Source organism: Mustelus asterias, chromosome 4, assembly GCF_964213995.1.
Source record: "Mustelus asterias chromosome 4, sMusAst1.hap1.1, whole genome shotgun sequence".
NCBI lineage: Eukaryota > Metazoa > Chordata > Chondrichthyes > Carcharhiniformes > Triakidae > Mustelus > Mustelus asterias.
Genome location: NC_135804.1, coordinates 43,819,647 through 43,845,045, shown reverse-complemented (window position 1 = coordinate 43,845,045; position 25,399 = coordinate 43,819,647).

Genomic DNA, 25,399 nt, shown 5'->3' with positions numbered 1-25,399 from the left:
TCCCTCCTCTCTCCTTGAGTGGACCTACTCTTTCCTTAGCTACCCTCTTCCTCCTTATATATGCGTAAAAAGCTTGGGATTCGCCTTAATCCTGCCTGCCAAGGACATTTCATGGCCCCTTTTAGCCCTCCTAAGTTTAAGCTTTTTCCTGCTATCTTTGTATTCCTCATGATCCTTATCCGTTTTCAATTTCCTGAAATTTATGTATGCCCCCTTCTTCTTTTTCACTAAGCTCACAATCTCTCTTGTCATCCAAGGTTCCCGAATCTTGCCAAGTTTATCCTTCATTTTTACAGGGATGTACTTGTCCTGAATTGTTAACGACTGACTTTTAAAAGACTCCCACATATCGGATGTGGATTTACCCGCAACAGCGACCCCCAATCTACATTCCCTAGCTCCTGCCTAATACTGTCCTAATGAGCCTTCCCGCAGTTTAGTACTTTCATTCTGGAACTACTTCTGTCCTTTTCTACAAATATCTTGAAACTGATAAAATTGTGATCACTGTTCCCAAAATGGTCCCCCACTGAGACATCAGTCACCTGTCCGGGCTCATTTCCCAGAACCAGGTCTAAGATAGCCCCTTTCCAAGTTGATTTATCTATATATTGCCTCAAGAAGCACTCTTGGACACACTGAACAAACTGTGCCCTCTCCCAAGCCCCTGGCACTAAAGGAATCCCAGTCTATGTTGGAGAAGTTAAAATTGCCTATCACAACAACCCTGTTGTTTTTACATCTTCCCATAATCTGCAGACATATCAGTTCCTCCATTTCACGCTGGCTGTTGGGAGGTCTGAAGTACAACCCCAACAGTGTGATTGCACCTTCGCTCCTGTTCCTGAGTTCTACCCATATGGCCTCACTGCATGATCCCATCAAGGTGCCCTCACTCTGTATAGCTGTGACATTCTCCCTAATCAGTAAATCAACACCCCCACCTCTTTTGTCACCCTCTCAATCTCACCTGAAGCATCTAAATCCTGAATGTTAAGCTGCCAGTCCTGCCCTTCTTTCATCCAAGTCTCTGTAATTGCCACAGCATCATAGTTCCATGTAGTAATCCAAGCTTTAAGTTCATCCGTCTTACCTGTCATACTGCTTGTGTTAAAGCAAACACACCTCAGATCTTCTGTCCTGTCATGTTTCATACACTCTCCTTGTGTTTTATTTCTCTTAGCCTTACTGGACCCATTCACTGAGTCCTCCATAGTCCCTGTACTGTGGTCCTTTTTGATTTTTGTCTTTGGTTTCCCTGCCTTCCACTTTTTCCCCTTACTGCCTTTTGTTTCTGTCCCCATTTTACTTCCCTCTGACTTCCTGCATCAGTTCCCATGCCCCTGCCACATTCGTTTAACTTCCCCAACAGCACTAGCAAACACTCCCCCTCGGACATTGGTTCCAGGCCTGCCCAGGTACAGACCGTCGGATTTGTACTGGTCCCACTTCCCCCAGAACCGGTTCCAATGTCCCAGGAATTTGAATCCTTCCCTGTTGCACCATCCCTCAAGCTCATGATTCTATCGTGACATTCCTAACATTAATCCGGGTCCCATCAACCTTCTTAGGTATATGTAAAAGATCCCGAGGCATTATCTCAAGAACAGAGGAGTTATCCCCAGTGTTCTGGCTAATATTTATCCCTCAATTAACATCACAAACACAGATTATCTGGTCATTATCATGTTACTGTTTGTGGGAGTTTGCTGTGGACATACTGGCTTGCCGTGTTTCCTACAACAGTGACTACACTTCAAAAGTACTTCATTGGGTATAGTGTAAAGTGCTTTGAGATGGCTGCTATACAAATGCAGATTTTTTTTCTGCCCATGCACTCGAAAAAATAGCAAATGTAACTCCTCTATTTAAGAAAGAAGGGAGACAGAAAGCAGGAAAATATAGACCAGTTTGCTTAACATCTGTCATAGGGAAAATGCTAGAATCTATTATTACAGAGGTTATAGCAAAAGACCTAAATATATCTTAGGCGGAGTCAACATGGTTTTGTAAAAGGGGAATCATGCTTGACTAATTTAATAGGGCTCTTTGAGGAAGTAACAAGTAGCATGGATAAAGGGGAACCTGTAGATGTGGTATATTTGGTTTTGCAAAAGGCATTTGAAAAGGCACCACATCAAAGCTTACCACACAAAATAAGATTGCTTGGTTTAGAGGGCAACATATTAGCACGGATAGAGGATTGGTTAGCTAACAGGAAGCAGACAGCAGGGATAAATGGGTCATTTTTGGGTTAGCAATCTATAACAAGTGGAATGCCACTACAGTCAGTGTTGGACCTCAAGTATTTATATTCTATATCAGTGATTTAGATAAAGGGATGGTTGTTAAATGTGCTGATGACTCAAAGATTGGTGGGAGGGTAGATTGTGAAGAAGAGATAAGGAGTCTGCCAAGGGATAGTGAGTGGGCAAAAATTTGGCAAAGTATAATATGGAAAAATGTAAACGTGTCCACTTTGACAGGAAGAATAGAAAAGCCATATGTTATTTAAATGTGGAGAGATTGGAGAACTCTTTGGTACAGAGGGATCTACGTGCCCAGGCACATGAATCACAAAAAGTTGCTATGCAGGTGCAGCAAGTCGCTAGACAGTGAATTAGAATCATAGAAATCATAGAAACCCTACAGTACAGAAAGAGGCCATTCGGCCCATCGAGTCTGCACCAACCACAATCCCACCCAGGCCCTACCCCCATATCCCTACATATTTTACCCACTAATCCCTCTAACCTACGCATCTCAGGACACTAAGGGGCAATTTTAGCATGGCCAATCAACCTAACCCGCACATCTTTGGATTGTGGGAGGAAACCGGAGCACCCGGAGGAAACCCACACAGACACAAGGAGAATGTGCAAACTCCACACAGACAGTGACCCAAGCCGGGAATCGAACCCAGGTCCCTGGAGCTGTGAAGCAGCAGTGCTAACCACTGTGCTACTGTGCCGCCCTTAATGTTGGCACTTAGTGCAAGAGGAGATCTTGTGGCACTGTGGGTACCGTCCCTGCCTCTGATACAGAAGATCTGAGTTTAAGTCCCATCCCACAACTTGATGGTCAAGGAAGGTACATTCATAACGCGGTCAAACAGACTGAGGATCAACCTCCAAATCCTTCCAAACCTGGCAGTGGCTGCCGGTAAGAGCGAGAAAGACTCCTGGTCAGCCATGTTTGATGTGGAGTGCTGCCCCTCAAGCTATAAGCTCCTGGTGACAGACCAGCGACTTGTTCCGGGAATTGCTAGTTATGGAAACAGACAAAAGTCTGCCTTAGTGCACCACTAGATGAGGGAAGAGAATTGAAATGGAAAAGATAATTGCAAGGAGAATGAGGATGAAAGCAAGGAAGTTTTGTTCAGTTGTACTGGGCATTTGTGAGACCACATCTGGAGTACTGTGTACACAATTTTGGTCTCCTTACTTAAAAAAAGATATAATTGTGTTGAAAGCAGTTCAGAGAAGGTTCACTTGACTGATTCCTGGGATGAAGGGGTTACCTTCTGAGAAAAGATTGGATAGGTTGAGCCTGTATCCATTGGAGTTTAGAAGAATGAAAGGTGATCTTATTGAAACATACAAGTTCCCGAGGGAACTTGACAGGGTGGATGGTGAGTGGATATCTCGCCTGACGGGAGATACTTAGACCAGGAGACACAATTTAAAATAAAAGTCTCCCATTTTAGTATGGAGATAGGGAGATTTTTTTTTCTCACATTGGGTCATTTGCCCGTGGGATTCTCTTTCCCAAAGAGCAATGGAGGCTGGGTGATTGAATATTTTTAAGATGTGGAGATGCCAGCATTGGACTGGGGTAGGCACAGTAAGAAGTCTCACAACACCAGGTTAAAGTCCAACAGGTTTATTTGGAATTATCGAGCTTTCAGAGCGCTGCTCCTTCATCACTCATCTGATGAAAGAGCAGCACTCAGAAAGCTTGTGATTCCAAATAACCCTGTTGGACTTTAACCTGGTGTTCTGAGACTTCTTACAGAATATTTTTTAAGGCTGAGTTAGCTAGATTCTTTATTAACATATGTGTGTATATATGTAAAATAATCAAAGGATACATTGATCATCAGCTGTCATATTGGTATTATTTCTCAACGAGACAGCAAGCCACGTTACCAAAGAGACTACATAACTTTGTCTTTTTTTGATGCAGCACAGCTAGTACCACACTGCAGCCTGTTGCAGGGAACTGAAGCAATAGGACTGTCTTTCCTTACCTTTTGTGCAATGGGCAAGGTTAAATTGGAAAGACATATGTAAGTACACTACCCATCCATTTTTGAAGCTGATTTTCTGCCAATTGTTGTTTGGGTCTTGCATGGGTGCATTATAACCATAGCAAAGAGAGTGGGCATTGAACCTGATAGCAAACATTCACCAGTGCCGCTCTTTGACTAACCTCTAAGAGATCTACAAAAGCTGCACACTGACCACTCTACTTCCAATTTCTCCACTTCTGTACAAGGAGATGAGCTGGTTGCCCCCAACGTAGTGCAGCTGAGATCAAGACTTCAACCGGGGTGTTGAATATTGACACTTCATGATGAGTGCCAGCATCCCCAATGTCTCCATCTCTCCAGAAAGTAAATCAGCTTTATCTTACTAATTTCAAATCACAAGGCTAGAAATTCATACTATTCCTGAGTCACTTACTAAAAGGACTAACTGGAAGTGAAATGGTAAATGTGATAGTATTCAAAAAGAACTCGAGCTATCTTTGGACAGAGTGCAAGGTCACAAGAATATTTTTAAGTGCTTGCCTGTGAATGTTTGTAACAACACTCATTATAACTAAATATAATTATAAGGCTGTTAATGTGTTAGTGATAGGATATTCTGTGGGAAGCAATGCACTTGGTTTGAATTTTCAGTTATGAGGCAGACTCACTTTTGAAGCTAAAATTCATAGTTTGATTCCTTCCAAAATATTACAATAAAAATAATAACGTGCCTAGGTGTAGAGCCTTTAATATAGAAAAGGCAAGATTCTTCACAGAAATGAGATGAGACAAAGAATTGACTCCAAGTAAAGAAGAAGCTATTAGAAGGGGTGATAAAAAATTTACTGCAAGAGGTTAGTTTTAAGTAAGTTTTATGAGGAGAAAGCGATATAAAGGAAGAGAGATTTAGGGAGGGAATTTCAAAACATATGGCCCAGAATGGTTCCTTGAAGGCTGATATATATTTCTTCCATATCAAGCACATCTAATTTCTCTACAAATATGCTGTGAGTTCACAATGAAATCTGTGGATGGACAACTATGGGGAATGCACCCATGATTACTTAGGCCCAGATTATCGCTCCTGCGGTGGTTGCACAGAGTCAGGAAGTTTCCCAGCTCGCTGCACCCTCCTCAGGGAAAAGTGCTCCAAGTAGCAGGATCTTTGTTCTGAGGGGCGTGGATGCATGCTGAAGTTGAGCCCAACACCTCTGGAAACAGTTTAGAGGTAGCCACAGGGTCTTTCTGAGTGCTGAGGCGGGCTGGTTAAAAGTGCTCAAGTGCTCTGGGACTTCACTCCAATTGTTTTAAATACTATTAGGCCCTCTTTTTCTCACTTCTTACAACCCCTCTCACCCCTCCACCCACTCCCTATGCTCAATCCATGTAACCTCATGCGCCCATCCCCTCCCAATGTACCCTCATACCCTCCATACCAACCCCTGCCTCTCTACCCACCCCCACTGGCCCTTCTCACCTTTCATGACAACTATGTCACCCACCTATCACCTTTGCCCTTACACCCTCCATGTCAACTCACTCAGTATTCACCATGGGCAAACCTCAGTAGTCATGCTGAGATGAAATAAAGTAAAGCTCTAAGCATCTATTTCAGACTTCACTATAAATAAAAAACAATTTCATTGATAAAAGGGCGGCACGGTAGCACAGTGGTTAGCACTGCTGCTTCACAGCTCCAGGGTCCTGGGTTCGATTCCCGGCTCGGGTCACTGTCTGTGTGGAGTTTGCACATTCTCCTCGTGTCTGCGTGGGTTTCCTCCGGGTGCTCCGGTTTCCTCCCACAGTCCAAAGATGTGCGGGTTAGGTTGATTGGCCAGGTTAAAAAAAAAAAAATTGCCCCTTAGAGTCCTGGGATGTGTAGGTTAGAGGGATTAGCGGGTAAAATATATGGGGGTAGGGCCTGGGTGGGATTGTGGGCGGTGCAGACTCGATGGGCCGAATGGCCTCCTTCTGCACTGTATGTTTCTATGTCTATGTCTAAAGCCCATTCAATACAACTAAATCCCCTCAAGTACTTTATCCCTCCGAAAACAAATATTTGTATTCATAATCCCACATCAAAGACAGCTAATTCGTTAATAACCTCTTGGAGTTGTCAATCAAACGATGAACTTACAGACCCTTACAGTGATAATGACAGGTCGCGGAAGCAATTTAAAAAGCACTTTAAAAAAACCCTTTGAGTTATGTAAACAACAACTATTGAATCTACAGGCATCATTTTTTTTCAATTCAGAGACATGGGCAGACTTTATTTTCAAAATCTAAAGAGCATGGGATGTAAAAAAACTTAACAGCTTGACAGTTCCACATATATTATCCACCTTTTTTGAGAGTAATTCATTAAAAGCTCAAAATTTTCCTTTTTTAAAGAAATAACAACCTTTAGCTTGGTAAGACTATTCTACTGAGCACCTATAGTGGCAGGATCTTCTATCCTGTTTCTCTTCTCCACCCCTCTCAAAAAGTAAAGTTTATTTATTAGTGTCACAAGTAGGCTTACATTAACACTGCAATGAAGTTACTGTGAAAATCCCCTAGTCATCACACTCCGGCGCCTGTTCGGGTACACTAAGGGCCAATTTAGCATGGCCAATGCACCTAACCAGCACGTCTTTCGGACTGTGGGACGAAACTGGAGCACCCGGAGGAAACCCATGCAGACACGGGGAGAATGTGCCAACTCCACACAGGCAGTGACCTAAGTCGGGAATCGAACCGGGGTCCCTGGCACTGTGAGGCAGCAGTGCTAACCACTGTGCCACTGTGCCCTCCTCCCTCTGAAGAGGAAAGAATTTCAGGGTACAAATCTCCTGAACCTGACAGTGCTTTCCCCAGCTGGCCATTCTACACACTGTTATTATCTCAGTTGAGACCAGTAACGTTTTTTAACAAATAGAAATCCAAAATCTCAGTTATTGACTAAAGAATGAAGTCGCACAATTCCATGGCTTAAGATAGGGGCGGCACGGTAGCACAGTGGTTAGCTCTGCTGCTTCACAGCTCCAGGGGCCTGGGTTCGATTCCCGGCTTGGGTCACTGTCTGTGTGGAGTTTGCACATTCTCCTCGTGTCTGCGTGGGTTTCCTCCGGGTGCTCCGGTTTCCTCCCACAGTCCAAAGATGTGTGGGTTAGGTTGATTGGCCCAGTTAAAAATTGCCCCTTAGAGTCCTAAAATGCGTGGGTTGGGGGGATTAGCGGGTAAATATGTGGGGGTAGGGCCTGGGTGGGATTGTGGTCAGTGCAGACTCGATGGGCCGAATGGCCTCCTTCTGCACTGTAGGGTTTCTATGATTTCTATGATACGATGGCACAGTGGTTAGCACTTCTGCCTCACAGCTCCAGGGACCCGGGTTCAAATTCCCAGCTTGGGTCACTGTATGTGTGGAGTTTGCACATTCTCCCCGTATCTATGTGGGTTTCCTTCGGGTGCTCCGGTTTCCTCCCACACTCCAAAGATGTGCAGGTTAGGTTGATTGGCCATGCTAAATTGCCCCTTAGTGTCCCGGGATGTGTAGGTTAGAGGGATCAATGGGGTAAATGTGTGGGGTTGTGGGGGTAGGGTCTGGGGTGGGATTGTTATCGGTGCAGATTTGATGGGCCAAATGGCCTCCTTCTGCACTGTCGGGTTTCTATGATTTTTAAGGCACTAACCGCAAAACTCTAAAATCCAGAATCAATCTAAGTTGAACATGAATTGACAGGCAAATTGTGGTTGATTATAAATTATAAATACACATTAAATGGCAGATACAGCTACGGCAGATCTAATGAATTGTCCATTCAGCATGTAGGTCATCAAACTCAGTCACAAAAGTCTCTCAGCTTTCTGTCTTCCTTATAATTTCAGCTTCTTTCCTTCTAGGGTCTAGCCTGATCCCCAGCTGACTGCAGTGCACAACCAACCTGGGTTCCACCAGCAAGATCTTCACCAAAAATAGTACATGTCTGCAGAATGCCCTCAACTCAGTCTGGATGACATAGATCCACCATTGGTATCTTCAAGCAATATAAACAGCTGCACAACTGTGTATTTGCTCATTCTCAGCTTCTGGATCTAGCCTCTGTCGTCTTCAGTTTGCCTGTATTGTGCCACTGGATCCATCAACTTCTACTGAGCTTGGATTGATTGTGTCCTTTCATACCTTTCAACCAGGTCAGTCTCCCTCGAAGTTTTGGTTCCCAATCGCAATTTCAGTTTTCATTTCCTTAGAAACTGGTGGTGGTGGGGGGTCAGTTTCCCTTTCTCTGTTTCCTTTTTTTCAATTAGGGTCTGTCTCAAAAAGTACAAGCTTTGTCTACAGATTCCATCAGAATGTGTGTGCCTGGGTTGTGAGTGTCAGTGGGCTATTCCACCACAGTGGCATCACACTTTTCATTTGCTACCCAGACACAGACACTTGCAACAGACTTCAAAGGATGTTGATAAAGGGAAGGGGTGCTGGCTAATGTTCTCTGCCCTAGTGACAAGTGTTGAGGCCAGTTGTCTTGCTGTCTGCCGCCACTCTGGCTGAAGAGAGTTCATTCAACATAAACAGGCAATCAAACCTGTGACCTGCCCAGTCTGTATGATTCAGTTGCTTAAACAGCTGCACAAGGAAGTCAACAAAATATTCATGAATGTTATTTTGATCGTTTCTTGGTTGAAACAGCAAACTTTGTTACAGGCTACCATTTTACCTACTTGTTAACACTACTCTAAAACCATGGGAAAGTCCATCTAGTTCTCTCAGAAACATAGCCTAAATGGTTATTGGTATTGTTACGTTTCGAATCATTTGGTCTGGGCTCTGTCAGCAATCTAATGAGCCAAAGCCTGGTGTGATGTTAAGCTACATAACAAGGAGGGCCCAAAGTTTAATTCCTAGGTTGCAATGAGCAAGCTGAACTGGAACTGAGTGGCATTTTGGATGCCGCACTTGGCCTTGGTGTCCCCAGCTAAGCTAAGGGGAACAGTTAGTCAAAATTCTCTCATCTGGTCACTGTTGAGTGACCTCTACTGGAAAGTATCCACGCGTCACCATCAGGCCTTTACGATGAAACTACCGACCAACACTCACATATGAAGAATGACCATTTGGTCAAGTCACTGGAGAGCTGCAAATATCCAGTTGGGAGATGGAATAAACTGGGGGAGGGATAATTGAATGGAAAAACTTGGAGATCTGGTAAATTAGGGATGCAACTGAAAGTTAGTACAAAAAATGTTGGATTTCTTTTAACGAATCCCATCCTATCCCTACCACTGCCACCACCAATTATTTAAAAGGCTCTATCCATGAAAATGGGTGATCCTGCCCTGCAGGTTTTATACTACAACATTGGAGGCTCAGATAGAGAGCTTTCATTACAAATGATAATGGGCAATATACCATGTAGCCTCTGAAGCTTGCTGCAGTCTGATTGACCTGGATGCAGCAAAGAAACAATCATAGAATGTTCATTGTGAATGAGCTTTTTTTTCTGACTTCATGATTATGACCCAGTCTCAGTTAAAGAATAAATGGGATATTGTTCTTGGAGCACTCCCTTAGGAATCACAGTCAGTTTTCTATGAAAAAAAATGCACAGTGCTAAACCTATATATGAAGCTGTTACCAACCCTTCCAGGAGCATGAGTGAGTGAAGTTGATCCTTTGTCGTTGAAATTCAATCAAGGGCATTAAAGTGTAAACCAGTTGGAAAAACAAAGTGCTTAGGGAAATCAGATGCATAAACAACAACAAACATGTACTTTGTAATCTTCTTAGAGAAATTAATGAAGGGAAAAACCCCTGTGCTTGGAAGGATAATGATCCGCTGCGATCATATAGCAGCCCTGGGAGGATCAGTCTGGAGGTGAGAATGCAGCAGACTAGATTAAAGTAAACCCCCACAGGAATAAAAGGAAATTAGGAAAGAGGATCACAGCCAACCCATCCACATATCCAAAAAGATTTTCTCGAGGTGAGAGGAGGGATCTCAGTTTATTTTATGGGAATTCGCGCAGACATAAAATGCTGTTATTTCCAGAGTGGTATTTTTCATTTGATGTGCCCTTTTTAAACTTGAGCCCTTTCCGTAGGTTATAGGCAACCAGATTTAAAAGTGCATTCAATATAAATATTTTCTGCCAGTAAGATGTGCCTTTCCCATGAGACTGTGCTTATTTTCATAGAAATCTTTGTGTTTGCTCCACCCCAATTGCATTCTTCTGACATCCAATGATAGCCCACTCCCTGATGGACAACTGTGGCTGTAGAGCGGAATCTTCCTCAAACAAATCATGTAAACAAAGGGGGTAAGTCTTGTTTTTCTAATGATGATGTCTTTAATCTGGCTATTGATCTAATAGGCGGCATCCTGAAAGTTTGATATGGGCCAGTGGAAGTGCCGAAAGATCAGTGTTACAAGGAAATAAATGTTGATTTGATTAGAATGCCTCTGATAAGGAGCAGCAGTTGTTTTTCAAGAGGCCTTTAGAAGAAGGTCTTCATTAATACAGGTTATCAAGTGATTGTTTCAATCCCTCCCAAATAATTTACAGATCAGCCTCATTCATTTCTGTCAGCAAAATGCATTTAACCATGAGAAGTCGAGATTGACCAAATAAAGTCAGATGGCTAAGTGCAATTCGAACTGTTTTCCCTGCTCTTCCAAAATGACTAATGTGTATTTGGAATCAAAGATCATCATCCATCTTTTCATGTGGCTAACGAAAGGTTAGCAAGTGCATAAAATCTTCAGGCAAGAGAGTCCAAAGGTTTTTGTTCTTCGGACACTTTTTACTGAAGCAAACTATATTAAGAGCAACAAATACAGACCTTGTAAAGACCATATGGGCAAAAAGCTACATGATGTGGCTACCACTGCCCTGCTTGTCATCCCCAATCATGTTTAGTATAATCCTTGTTTTAATTTACTTTGCTTGTATGGCACCAATCTTGCCAGTGCATTCCTCCGGGTCCCTTCATTCCTGCCATTTATGACAAGGAATATGCAAAGGCACAATTATTCATCCGCTAAGGTGACAGAGAAGGGCTCTGCCTGGGAATATGTTTTCAGTGGCTCAGCATCTTAATGTCAGTTACTAAAACACTTTGCAGTTACAAGCAATACTTCAGAGACCATTTTATTAATATGTTGATCTGAGAAGCGATTAGGCTTGGTATACATGCATAAGTATATTTATTTCAGGAGAGATAATCTTCAGCATTTCAAATTGATGACATGAATAGACCCTTACATATAATACTATTCAGTGGATTATTGTTATACTGTCTTTATTTGGCTATTTTGTTTTATTTGGAGTTGATTTCAGTGACTGCTAGATTTATTTTTAGATTCTATCTTTAGTTTATTTCACACAACAAAGTAACATGCAGTCACGAAAATGCAAGAAGTCCCAAGTGCGGCATTCAGTTTCTTCATGCCATGATGTATTGCATTTGCCACGGTCAGAGCAGTTTTAACAATGGCTTTCATTTTCTTCTGTTCTGAAACCATTTTCTTTTTGCAAGGCCTATTCTCCAACACTTCTCTTGCCTTTTCAGGGTATCATTTGCAATTTAAAGCTCACCTGGTGTGTGCACTAACAATAGGCTTCAGCATGAAATGGTTCAAGGCCTGCCTGCATGCCTAATGAGGTTGATGTTGAGCTATTTAGCTCTTTGTCCCACCATAATATCTACTTAATGCAACTCAATGGGAGTGGATTGTTAGAAGCGTTAAAGATTCTATTAAGTCTTTACAAAAGCCACTCTATTCTGCTTCCAACTCTATAGTGGTGGCAGCATAAAATTTAAGAACGCAAGAGTGGGAACAAGTGCTCCAAATGAGCCCACATAAAGAAAATCTGTTGGAAATTTTAAAGAAAGTTTGTTACAAAAAAGTAAGACCCTTCAGTTACAAGATTATTGTAATTGTTCTTCACTTAGTACGCAACTTGTGACAATCAGAGTTTTATTCAGCAAGTTTAAAGTTAACCACTATTATATGCATTAGCCCTTCAACCTCTTTCATTATTTGCACTTCACTTTAAATGTTTTTAAATCTGATGAGGTCAAAGGACAGTAAGAAATCAACAATAAAACACTATAGATTAATTCACAAGCCCGACTCCACCTGTTATTCTTGCGGGAGATTATTTAAACCCTGCCCTCTTGGAATAACACTAAACACAAAAAAAAAGTATTTATTCAGCCCTTTTTATTTTTTCCTTGTGGGATTTTATCAGACACGTATGGTGCTCGCCACCAGCTATGAAAAGCAGAGTGTAGTAGGGCCAGGATTTCACACAGTTGGCATTGACTTGGCTTGAAGAAGGGAGCACTAAGCTTTCTTTTCAGACATGGTAAAACCCTCCATCTGGCCACCTAAACTCTCAGTTAGCTTGTTCAACTTGCTGTCGGCTGATTGGGCTTCCTGAAGCAGAAGTAACAACATCAATAGTGTAAACCCTTGCCACTTGAGAGTATTACATTTCATTTCATGCTTGACTTAATCAAAACTGGGGAAATGAAATTTACACCTTTTTGATGTTCTTTTCCCTGCTGTTTAAGAGAAAAAATCTTAACCCTTTTGATCTTCACAAGGACCTACTAAATGACCAAATATGCCAAACTGCCAGGAGCAGACGCCTGGCAGTTGCCAAATTATGTCAGGTCAACATTCAGGCACTTGCTACCACACTGTTTCAGCAGAAGCCCCAAAATGGAAAATGACAGTTGCTGTAGAAGCGCTGGTTTAATTACTTGTTGGTGTGATGAGCCCTCAGATCCAGCCAGGCTCAGGGAGAAGCCTGCATCTTGCTGGCTGTGTGCTGCAATCCAGAATCACTGTGCACTGTTTGCTCCTCTTAATGAAACCAGGGTTGTTAAAGCAGTTGGCAGCATCCTGCTGCTCATGGCACTGTGGTTGATCGTGACAAACACATGCAGGAAAAAAAATAGTGTTTTTTCTCTCGGAAGCTTCCAGTGGCTCGGACGCTCTCCTGCAGGCTTTCCGCCTTTTTCTCACCCTTACTAAAGCCTCCATTTGTGACTTGATGAAAACATTTGTGATAGATAATCAGATGCCTGTGTCTTGCAGGGAACAACGTCGTGTTTGTTAAATATAAATTACCATTAACGCAGATAGCATTGCAGAAGGCAAAGGGTTTTGACACATTTTCAATGAAGCAGGCTGGGCTTCGATGAAGGGAGCCAAGTGCTTGTAAAGAAACTTGTCTGGGACCGTGATGTTCGGACAGTTTTTGTGTGACAAGATACATAGTTTCTATTCAGCTATGGGGAGATTATTGGTTACTATAGTTTCACTAATGCTCAATTGAAGCTGATGGCTAAGCTGAACAGAATAGGTTAAAAGGTGCCGATGTTCAGACCCACGAAACCACATGTTGAGAGTCAGGGACCAAACAAAACAAAGAGCACATCTCTGTGTTCTTTGATGTCTTCTCTGAGGGTTGTAGAGTGAGAAAAAAAGAATACTCTGCCCTCAGATTGGATGGCTTGATGGGACCTGTGACAATACTTTAGTGCAAAGACACAATCTAATGGTCCAAACAAAATAGGGCAATAAAAAGCATTCACTGCCATGAGTATTTATTTTGAATTTATTTCTCATAACTTTTGAAACTAATATATTTTCCCCCCTCTACCTTGCTTTACCAAAATAAAACACTTTATACCCACTTAGGTGACCTGGCCTATTGGGATCACTTCACATTTACTGGATGAATTATCCTCAACATAACATAAATCAGTTTGTAAGTATGAGAAATTAGTATTTTTTTTAATGCTTACCGAGGCTTTGTTGTCAAATAAATGGCATGTAACATTGTGCATCAACTAAGATTTAATATTTGAAAGAGTGCCTGTGTCATCTTAAGGCAGAATGCACGTCTGATTACACTGGTGCCCTGAACGTCACTTTATATTTGATACCGTTGTAAAGTGGAGGAGTGCCTAGGGCATGTAATATTTTTGCGTGACTTCTGACATAAATCAATAATGGAACATTGTTGGGAAAGGAGCAGTCTGAGATAAGACCGGTAAATTAAGGAGACACTGCACCTCATAGCCTCACCGTACTTTTTTAATAATAATGCTTTCAACACTTTAAAGCAAAAAACACATACATAATGCTCATAGCCATTGCATAAATCAGGAATTATTTCTAGACTGAAAGTTAGAGGCAAAGAAACGTCGAACATTGCAAATTAGAGCATTAAGAAACTTTTATAGCAGAATAATATTTTATTTTTATTATGGCGCTGGAAAGTCACACTCCACCAACAGGAATGAACCACAAGCTATTAGATGTACCATAAAGAGAAAGCATTACATTATATTCAGGATATTTTGGAATGCAAATATTCATTTGTGCTGGAGTCTCAGGCACTAAGCAATTACCACCAGTGCTAACATATATTAAATCATGCTCATTGCCTCTTAGTTCATGTTTAATTTATATCCAGCAAGCTCCAAGTCATGGTTTTCATATGAGTATGTAATTTGTACTTACTGTGCTCGCCAAGTAAACACTTTAAGAAAATTCAGTCCTTACAGAAAAAAGTCATTAAACAATAGCATTGGGATCACTGTCCTTGAATTTGAGTCTTTAGTGATGCATCAGTGGGTTTACAATATGCAGAATTACCAAGCATATTAATGACCAGATGCAGTACCAGCTCATTCTCCTCACTGAAATCTTCTTATGCAAATACCCCATGAATCCAGTTCAAAGGGAAGGTTTCAAAATGAGCTACTACACACATTCAGATGAGTCCTTTCACTGCCTGGGAGAGGCCCTGTAAAGAAAGTGACATGAGAGAAGTTTGGACACTTGTTTTTATAACTGAACATGATCCTGTTATCATAATCTTATACTAGTTTCTTGCTCAGTTTGGTTTTTGATTTCTAAGTATTTAACAGAGGGGGATAATCTCAGCTTTTGTATCACTATGTACTAAATTTGGCACTCAATGAGAAATTGCTGTGTATGGCTGCATGTTTAAACTATCTTTTCAGTTAAGAAGGGGTATAGTGCTGAATTGAATAGTCTTTTGGATTTGAAAACTGCTTGCATTTTGCATTAGAATGTAGGGGAGACTTTCCAGGCAAATTAATTAAAAATACTTTGAAGTTACAGTTGGTAAAAAAAAATTGTTGTGATTTCTGCTTTTCTGAACTATGGATGCAAATTCAGCAAATATTTTTGCTGCCATTTGAAATAATTTTGCATTTGAAACTGATAAAAAGCATTTGTAACTGATAAGAAATGAAAAAGAAATTTATGTTGACTACCAATATTGGGTTTTCAGTAGATCATGATATACAGCTCTGGTAGATAAATGTATTTTTAAATTTAAGTGGTGGTGTGGATCTGATGTTTCATTATTTTAGATGCTGATTTTCCAAGAATTAGGAATAAGTTTATTTTTATGTACCTACTTTCACAAACAGGTATAAAAAATGTCTTGGAGCATAATTTAAGGCAATAATGTAATTTTGGTGTTAAAATAAGTAAGTTGCCTTTAATATTTTAAGTACTCAAATAATATTTGGAATAGGTGAAGGAGAGTTAAGTTGCATTTGATATTTTGTCTAAAAATATTGAATTTTTGTTTAAAGCTAACGGTTTGAAAAGCTCATGCAATACAACAGTAGAAATAAATATTTCTAATAGAAATTAAAAAAATTAATGGTGTACCGTTGTCATGCCTACCTTTTGAGTGCTGAATTTAGTAGGCTACTACATGGATTTATTTTTGCTTTAAATGTTTTAAAACCAGTTTCCAAGATGTTTAAAGAAGGAAATAAATTGCTTACATTAGTAAATCTTTCAAAAATTCTATCAAATGAATGATCTTATTTTGAAAGAGGAGCAGGGAACGTGAATGAGATTTAGATTGTATTGTGCCGTTTTGGTATAATTGCCGTTTTAGATCCCCTGCTCACAAATGAAAGTTAATGACTCAGTGGCCACAGGCGGCAGCACTTCACAAAGCATTTGCAGTCCGTCTTTCATTAGATAGTTAATAGGCAAATGTTACTGTAATCATACTGAAATAGGTGGCATTACTTGACAGCCCAAATAAAAAGATACATTTTACTGCTGCAAAATTGAATCTCTATAGGAGGTAATGACTATTAAAAGAGCATTTGTGACAGAAGTGTCTAAGAAACTATAAAGCCACAGACACAGCTGAAATCTTGCACAGTATTCTGAATATGAGGAAAGGCGGCATAATAGGAAACTGCACAACAAAAGTTTGGACTTGACAAAGGTATGAAACTCATTTTCATATGAATGCTGGAGATGTCACATCTTACAGTGACTCCCCAGAAAATAATAAATGCACACGATCCATTTATTAAGAAGAAGAGACAATATAATTAAAGATATGTCTATATAAAATAGTGGCAAATGTATAAAATGCCAAATATATATCTTTATAGCCAGATAAAAAGCAGGCTTATCTTGTTTGTTCCCAGAATGTATTTTGTAAATTCTGATATAAATTGAGGTGGGTATACAGCCAGAACAATGCATAGGACTCCAAATAAGTGAGTTAAGGAGTTCATGAAAATGTCGTTAATCTGTCTTACTTAATCCTTCTCAATTGATTCCAGTGTGTGCGTAGATTTTGAGAATTGATTCTCAAGCAAGATGTCAGTCCACTGTGCTGCTCTTGGTTGATAGCCATTACTTGCTGATCAAACTTAGTCTACAAGGGAATACAGACCCTGATTTTCCTTTCCCCTTCGAATGGCACATACTATTCAATTAAGTTTGCAAGACTACAATTTGGCATAATAATGACTATAATATTGCCAATTTAATTTTGCAAAATTTTTGCATATTACAAAGGAGCCATAGATATAAAACCATGGTCACAATTAATTAGTAATTGAATAATTTGATTTTAGCTATTCTTCATGCTGTCATCCTTCCTCAAGTAGATTCCTAATCAAAAATCTCTATTTCATAAGTATTCCATTTGCGTCATAAGAACAGAGCCAATTTGTTTTTGCTCAGAAACACAATGGCAAATGTTGAGTTACTCCTTGGTGTTCCTATTTCTAGAGACAGAGGATCCCATGTTAAATGTAGGTTAAAAGCACCATATTCTAAGCTACTATGCCATTATATGGTTTCTTAACAAGTGTTGTGTAAGCTAATTAATCTTCAGTTGTTCATGACCAAAAACAATGTGTGCTAAAAATTAGTCTGCATCCAGTTTTTGGAATGGATTACCAGTACCCAGTCCCATTGAGGTAGGTGGTACACAAATTTTGTGCTGCTTCTTTATTTGCCTGATTGTAGTGTGAATGTAAGAAAATTTTAAAAAGGAGCAGGAGTGGATCACACAAACACCTGATCCAGCTGCACTATTCAATACAATAATGGCTGATCTTTGGCATCAAGTTTGCTTTCTCGCCTGCTTCTTATATCCATTGATTTTCTTAGAAACCAAAAATATGTCTGTCTCATCATTGAATATATTCAACGATGGAGCATCCATAAGCGCCTGGGGTGGAGAATTCCAAGGATTCAAAATTCTTTCAATGAAGGAATTGCTCCTCATTTCAGTTCTAAATGATTGGCCTTTATTCACAGCCAATGTCCCAATGTTCTAGATTCCCCAAGCAGGAAAATAACCTCTCTACCTTGTCAAGCCCCTTCAGAATCATGTATTTTCAATAAGGTTACTTTTTCCCTTCTAAGCTCCAGAGAGTATGGGCCCAATTTAGAATCATAGAATCCCTACAGTACAGAAGGAGGCCATTCAGCCCACCGAGTCTACACCGACCACAATTCCACTCAGGCCATATCCACTTATCCCCATGTATTTACCCTGCTAATCCCCCTGACACTTTGGGGCGATTTACCATGGCCAATCAACCTAACCCGCACATCTTTGGAGTGTGGGAGGAAACCAGAGCACCTGGAGGAAACCCACGCAGACACGGGGAGAACGTGCAGACTCCACACAGCTAGTGACCCAAGGCCGGAATTGAACCCCGCTCCCTGGCACTGTGCCACCGTGCCGGCTTCTCATCGCAAGGCAACTGTCTTATCCTAGGAACCAATCGGATGAAAGTTCGCTGCACCCCCTCCAATGCAAGTGTACTCTTTCTTAAATATGGAGACCAAAATTTCATACTGTGCACCATGTGTGGGCTCACTAAAGTCCTGTACAATTGTAGCCAGTCTTTCTTATTTTTGTGTTCCAATGCCCTTGCAAAAAAGGCCAACATGCCATTTTCCTTCCTAATTGCTTGCTGTACCTGCATGCTAATTTTTTGTATTTTTGTATGAATAAATCCAAGTCCATCTGCACAACATTTAGAAATTTTGCACCTTTTAAAAAGATATTGTGCTCTTCTATTCGTATGTCTAAAACATTTCCCCACATTTATTCTCCATATGCCACTCACTTATCATGTCTGTATTTCTTTACAACCTCTTTGTCCTCCCATTGCTTATTTATCGCCATACCTTCTAATCTCTTTACCCATTCAAGCCAGATCTCCTTTCATACTTATGTATTTGGCTCTGTTTAATGTTAAGGTGACCATGTTGGCTGCATGCTCAACAACAGGCTGGGCAAACACAGGCTCTTTCAGCTCTTAAAGGTAATATTCCCCTCTAAAAGTAGAGCTGAACTGATAGAAAAAGAGTTGCTGCTGACTTCCAGTACTGCAATCGGCAATAATTGGAAACAAGGAAAATGGAGCACTGGGGCAGAGAGAGGGTGCTCAGGTTCATATGGCACTGGAAGTCATACTCACAGACGTTAACAGGAGAGAGTCCCGTTTCCCTGGGGAGACCAGGAGGCCATCAAGAAATGCCCTCTGAAGGAAATGGGAGCAAGTGGCAAAGGAGGTCAATTCCATAGGTTGGGTGCTGAGAGCACATGCAGGAGAAAGTTCAGTGACATCATGCAGGTGGTCAAGATTAATGAATGCCTCTTCACAGGTCATCACCTACCCACCACACCACAAACACCTTATGCTGCTCAATGTATCACTTCCCCAGCAGTCATGCCCACATCCAGATCCTCCCCCTCATCCTCACACACTTTCCAATGATGCTAGCCTCACACCAACTTGTCACTGTCCCAAAATCACCTCCAGTTATACATCCACAGTCACTGACATTTTTCCCTCTTCTGCAGGAGACACTGAATAGAAGGGAGCTACAGAGGCATTATATGGGAAGAAAGGTGATTACTCCCTAAACAGAGAAATGTAGGATGACCTTTTCCAGGATAGTGAGATTCCCAAATGCGCAGGAAGCCATCAACTGCATGCACATGAACCGTTAGCACCACATATCAATAGGGAGGGGTACAGAAGCCACAAAGACTTCCATTCCTTCAATATGCAGTTGAGGTACAACCGTACACAACCATGGAGTGAATGCCTACTATCCTGGCAGCATCCCAGAGGCCTTCACCCCGAGATAGTTTTCTGTTCCTTCTGTATTCATACCTCCAAGAAGAATAAAAGGGTGGCTGCTTAGAGACCAGGGCTAACAAACCCCTCTACAACAAACTGAGAATCTGTATCGGACATATAATAAAAGCCACACAGTCACCAGGAACCTGGTTGCGCACCAACTGCACATTGAAGGAATGGTTCCTGAACCTTTCCCTATTGATATGTGGGACCAGTGCAGCTTTTGGGCACCCCCCAACATGAGAACTTGGAGTTTGAAAGTTGTACTTCCCAAGTTACTGTCATCTGCAAAATTTAATATACTATTCTCTCTTCCTTCATCTGTCATATATATATATATAAAAAGCTGAGGTCCCACAAATGATCCCTAAGGAACAACGCTTGTCACATCCCACCAATCAGAATGCATTACCTTTACCCCTACACTCTGTCTCCTATATGCTGAACAATTAAGAACAGATATCGCAAGGTTACCTCCAATTATATGCATTTTTATCTTTGCTAACAAGCTCTTGTGCAGAGCCCAATCAAATATTTAAATATTTATCATGTTGGTGATCATCTCCAAAAATTCAATTAGATCAGTCAAAATGTTCTACCATCCACAAATCCATGCCGACTCACAATGATCACCTCATATCTGTTCAAATACTCTGCCCTTGATGATAGATTGCAGTCATCTCCACACCAACTGATATCAAACTGACGCGTCTGATTCCAGGTTTCTCCCAACCTCCTTTATCAAACAATGGGATGACATCTACAATTTTCCAATCCTTTGGTGGAATTGAGGAGGGGATTGCAATCTCGGGCCTTGGGGTACATTGGCATTGGGATGGCCCTTCAAGTTTGGATCTGGGGTGATGGCAAGTGCTTAAGAAAAGCTTGGGTGAGCCGAGCCTGAAGACTCCTCTTGAGTCTGGGGACTGGGAAGACTCTGACAGAACTAAGACATTAGAGAGACTGAAACCATGAAGCATTGAATGGCTGAAATGCTGGCAAGAGGACAGGGTGACTGCACAGAAAGGGCCAAGGCTGAAGTCTAGATTTGACTACAAGCATTTGTGTAGAGAAGGGGGAATTAATGTAAGTAATTGGCGCCATGAGTGAAAAGTGAAAGATTGGGTTACAATTGTTCCTTTCGGAAGGAATGGGATATTTAAACTAATCAAAATGCTTTCATCTGCTCAGAAGCATATTGGAGTAAAGACTTTTTACCATGTGTATAAATACACCCAGAAATTGCTGTTTGTATGCTAACAGTAGCTTGCTAAAAGATTTGGGTTGTATTTCTTAATCTATGTTTATCCACAAGTTTGCTGTTTTCAGTACATGAGCTAAAATTTGGACAACTTCCCTGTAGTGAGCCAACCCATGAGAAAAAAGCAGCAGTAAATCTTTTAAATAGTCTGTGAGCCTCAATTTGGAGGCATTTAAGCACCACAAGTGGCAGGAAAACAATCTGATTACCCACCAGTTTACAAAGGGGCTGCAAACCCTTCTGAGCAAAGTACTGATGGGAGTACATCACCACGGCATTCACGCCTTACACATTAGTGGAAATCAACACCCTACTCTTGACTTGAATGTTATGCTATTTATTTGGCATTGGTCACAACAATATAACAGGAGTCCAGCATCTGCAGTCTCCCGAATACATCTGTCCCAACAAATTGGCTGACATTGCAGATGTCCCCTTCAGTAATCTGGAACACACCAGTGGTACAAAATGTGAGAGCTGTGGTTACCTTGACAGTCCCTGTTCATGCTGTACCAATGTTTGAGGTTGTCCGTAGGTCTTTGTGAATCAGGTGCTACAGCTGTGTGACTGCCTCTTTAGTAAACCTGAATGGTTGACAGCTATGCCTGGGGCTGTAGAGTCAATAGGTGGGATAGTGGTATGCCCGGAGAGTGCACCTCTAGTTCAATCTGACACCCCTGGCAACCCTTTCGATTTCTTCATACCCTTATCCCACAATTGCCACTGGCACAATGCTGAATGTCAGCAGCAATTTGTAGGCTTTGATGATGGCAAATCTTGATTGGTTACCAATAGTTAGAAAGAAAAACAGTCCGTGATCTTATGTTCCACATTACAAACATGCCGAAGTTATAGCACAGCGCATAGATTACAATGAATAATATGGACAAAAGCTATTTTAAAAATTGAATTCAGCAAGCCTACTTAAAGAGTACATCTATACATCTATGGTCTCTGAAATCCTAATTTTCTGTGCATGGGTTGAGACCTGCAAAGTCACCTCCATAGGTCTGTCAATTCTGGGTGTTCAGAATCATTAACAGCTGTTAAACCTTTCCTTGTCTGAGCCTAAAATCCTTGGCCTGAGCCATGAGCAATTCAAAATGCAGGAGTTTCCTGGATTCCGAGATACAATAGCCTAGATGACATTTGATACTCGTTTTTGTTCATTTTAGAAACATTTCATTAAGGCAGCAATATATTGCACTCCTTACCTTAAGTGCTTATAGTAACGGATTTGTGTTGCAAACTATGGATATGTTTGAAAGCACAATGCAGGGTGAAATATCCTGTAACAAATTGGTAACTGTTACTGAGTGGGTGAGGAGCAAACTTTACCCAATCCCAGAAATTAGTCATGTCACTCAGTTATGTTTTATAATGCAATATGCCAACTGCAGTTTTCAGTCTACATTGTTTGTTGATACAATAATTACAGGAATTGATATGGGAGAGTTACTGAGAAAAGCAGTGTGAGGGAGGTGAATTAACATCACTCGAGGTACCATCATTACATCTGTCTGATTGGACAGTACCATTTCAAATCTATGTGTTAATTCAACTTCATTGCATTGTTGGCCTCTATTAACCCTCCAAGCCTTAAGATGTCATCAGAATTGACTGCTTAAAGGATTCGTGAAACATTTGTAAAAAAGGAAGAAAAAAGTAAAAAGTATTTTTACATTTGCTACAACAGTTCATTTTAAAAATTTCTCCTTGAAGATACTATTTGCCTTATCCACTGCTATTCTTCTCATAATTAGGCATGATTTATCTGAGGAGTAAATTATACTTTTCCTTTTCTGCACTTAGTCCTTTACAGGTTATGTAGGACACAATATAACATTCCTGTACTGTGGATAGGTGGAAGATTTTCTTAAAATCTTGAGATGTTTATGGAATAGGTTTTTAATATAATTTTCAACACTAAAAAATCATCTTGATGTTTATCAGTCAGTTGGATCAGTTACTGTTTCCAACTGATCGTTTGCTTGCTTGACATCAGTAAAGTCGCGTTAGAGCTTTTAATTATAGCTTAGAAACTGCTGTCAGTGTCAAGCATGATACCAGTGGCATTTGAGCGATAGATGCATTAATACCAGGAGTGCAATTGTGTGCTTACATACTAAAGTTTTACCAACCCTGAAGTTATTGAAAGATGAAATCCAAATGTGAATATTAATGCGGACAAATTTTGCAATCCAGTAATTAAGGGACTGGAATGTACTAAAAGGGACAGGTGTTCGTAGCTTCGTAGCATATTGCTTTACGAATAAGCACAGATGTGATGCATTTATCACCTGTGGATCATAGAATTACAAACTTTTACAGCACAGAAAGCAGCCAATCAGCCCACAGTGCCTGAACTGACCTCTTTGGAAAAAAAACATTCAATATTCCCACTATACTGCTCTTTCCCCATTGACCTGCAATTTTCTCTTCATCAAAGATGTGTGGGTTAGGTGCATTGGTCATGCTAAATTGCTCCTTCGAGTCCCACGATGCGTACGTTAGAGGGATTAGCAGGGTAAATATGTGGGATTACAGGGATAGGGCCTGGGTGGGATTATTGTCGGGCCAGACTCGATGGGCCAAGTGGCCTCCTTCTGCACTGTATGGTTTCTATGATTTCTGTTAAATACATAGATTGCCTTTTACTTTTCTCGTTCGAGGCTATTGATCAGTATAGCGACTGCGGTAACACTGCACATGGTATAAAAGGACCTCAAGAGCAAGAGAGGAGCACATATATGATGTCAATAACATGAATAGCACTCCAGAACTCTGCAAGTCCCCTATACCAGACATGACTATCTAATAGGGGCGGCACGATAGCACAGTGGTTAGCACTGCTGCTTCACAGCTCCAGGGACCTGGGTTCGATTCCCGGCTTAGGTCACTGTCTGTGTGGAGTTTGCACATTCTCCTTGTGTCTGCATGGATTTCCTCCGGGTGCTCCGGTTTCCTCCCACATTCCAAAGATGTGCAGGTTAGGTTGATTGGCCATGCTTAAATTGCCCCTTAGTGTCCTGAGATGTGTAGGTTAGAGGGATGAGTGGGTAAAATATGTAGGGATATGGGGGTAGGGCCTGGGTGGGATTGTGGTTGGTGCAGACTCGATGGGCCGAATGGCCTCTTTCTGTACTGTAGGGTTTCTATGATTTCTATGATTTCTAATAACATTAGGGAATTATCTAAGGACAGAGGTTTAATAGCATCTCCCTTACAAAACGGGACACAAGCATCCATACATGACTATCTGCAGCCATCACTTTTTATATATCATGCTCCTTCTAGGCTCAACTAGGGATATTTGTGGTGTTGGCCAATGTGATCCATACAGATGTAGCAAAGATGCCGTAGATGTAAAATACAATGGTATTGTCCCTTTTCTCACTGACTAATAGCAGCAACATGTAACAACAAACTAGATTTTGCAATACCATTGGCATTCCCAAAGAACAGAAAAGTATCAACTCTGCCAATATAACAGTCAGTCTCTAGGAACAACGCATAGCTATTTGTTATTGATTACAATATACCAGAAATCTATCATAGATGACCAAGAAAAGGGATTTTTAAAATCTCTCTGTGGGCGGAATTTTACCGGCTCACCCCATGCATTGATGAGAGCCGAGAAATTAGGATCACGCCCGATTTCTCGGCTCTCACGATCTTGCGGGAGCCGGATTTCCAGCGAGGTCAACCCCTTGGACATTTCCGGCGAGAATAATATATTTAAATTTATTCAAAAGAAAATTTGCATCAGTTTAGCGAGTCGGGCACTCAATTGTCCAGTCTCACTCGACTTTATGGCCTCGCCAGAAGAGATTTTCTTCAACGGGGAAAACACCTGCTCCCCATGAACAGGGAACAGTCGTGTTGCCCTTGCAGGTAGAACTGGAGGCCATTGGGCCCCGCTCCCCCCCCTCCAGGGAGGCCAAGAGCAAGGGAGGGGTAACCTAGGGCACGCCAGCCTGTCACCTTGGCTACCCATCAGGCAGTGCCAGGGGCTGGGACTTATGGGGACAGGACTTATAGGGCGGGGCCTGTGGGAGCAGGAGCTGATGGGGGTGGGGTTTATGGGAGGGCTGGGCTGAAGGGGGCCGGGCTTTTGGGGTGAGGCCTGGAGGGGGTGGGGCCTGGAGGGCCAGTCCGATCGGGGAGTGAGGAGGGGCCCACTGCCACTCTGCCTGCGATTGATAGGGTGAGGAAGGGAGTTCTGCTACCACTCTGCATCAGATCAGTGGGGCGAGGAAGGAGGGGGTGGCCTGCTGCCACTCTGTATCAGAGCAGTGGGGTGATGGGGGGGGGCCGCTGCTGCTCTGCCTGCGATCGTGGGGGAAGGGGGTTGCGATCAGTCTGGGCGGTGGGGGGGGGGGGGCTCAGGATCAGCTGTGGGCCCCTGCGATTGTGGGGG